This window comes from Dipodomys spectabilis, unplaced genomic scaffold (genome assembly GCF_019054845.1).
Source record: "Dipodomys spectabilis isolate Male_0828 unplaced genomic scaffold, ASM1905484v1 ptg001166l, whole genome shotgun sequence".
NCBI classification, from domain to species: domain Eukaryota; kingdom Metazoa; phylum Chordata; class Mammalia; order Rodentia; family Heteromyidae; genus Dipodomys; species Dipodomys spectabilis.
The window spans coordinates 25,029-26,443 of NW_024871843.1; positions in this window are offsets into that span (position 1 = coordinate 25,029).

The window sequence follows — 1,415 nt, forward strand, 5'->3', positions numbered from 1 at the left end:
GTCAAATGGGAAAGCCACTTCTGAAAATATTTTGACAGGTCCCTAGAATAGAAATATGCAACCACCCACAGAATAGTACAGGAATTGAGTTCTTTAGGCTTTGTCTCATAAAAATAAAATGTAACATTCACCCAAAGGCCAAAACACAGAGGATTATAGAAGCATTATTTCCTCTAGTCTAAGAAATGGAAATCAATTCAGGCTTTCTTCAGGTGAATGGGAAACAAATTGTGCTACATTCTCTAATAACAGAACCAAAAGGCAATTAGAGTGAACACAATACCATATTAAGACATACAATAACTGGGAATAATCTACCATAGATTTGAAGGCAATCTTAAAAACTTAATTATTGCATGATGTAGAAGTTAGAGAAAAAATGTGATGGTTGGCAGGATGAAACAGGTTTGGGATGGGAAAAAGAGAAGTAGTGGGTTTAAGTATAAAAGGGAAACATGATACAGACTTATTTTTGGTAAAGTAATGTACCTGTAAATATTGTATATTCATATAGAGTTGATAAAATTATATTGGAATTAATATATGCACAAAGTAATTAAAGTAACTAAAGTTTGCATAAGGTACTTGTTAAATATTGTCCTACTTCTGATGAATACTAGTAATATTTAAATAAGTTGGAAAAAGTTTTCAAGTGGTTTATCTGTGTTTTTACATCTTAAAGATCCATACTAACCTCAATAGAATTTAATGATATCTAGAAAACAGAAGGCAATATTGAATGTTTGCATTGAAAACTAGTTTGAGTTCAAGCTTGAGATGCAGTATACCTTGCTAATTAGAAGATTTGGAAGACTGATATCAGGGGAAATTTTGACAAAAAAAATCGTGAGTAACTACAAAAATAAAGAAAGGTAGATATAGTGTAATTTTCCTGATATTTTGTTTGTGGAAGCCATAGGTAAGAGATCATTGCTCAAGGGAGGCTTGGCCTGAAAAATAATCTAAAATGGTTAGAGCCTTAGTAACTTCAAGCACCATATTGCCAAAGAAAAAAAGAAGAAAACAAAAAAGTTTTATGTCATTGGATACAAGAATTGAAAGTATTTTTTTTTACTGTTTTAGTATTCAGGCCTCTCTAATATAAAAACATTTATTTCAAGTAATTATTGTATTACCACTATTTATTAACTTATTATTTGACCTTCTGGGAGATTGAATCCATGGCGTTTTATATATTAGTCTAGTTCTACAACTGAGCTGTACCCCAGCTCTCTTGTACAGTTTTGTAAATTGTCTATGAATTCTTCAATAGTTAGCTATTCTACTTTCCATCTTATCTTTTCTTTCCCACATTTTCCCCTATGTATTTTAGTTTATGTGTTGAAAACTTTCCTCAATTTTATCTTCTAAACTTAGAATTTTGCTTTTGAGTTTATAGATAAGGTGGTTATTTT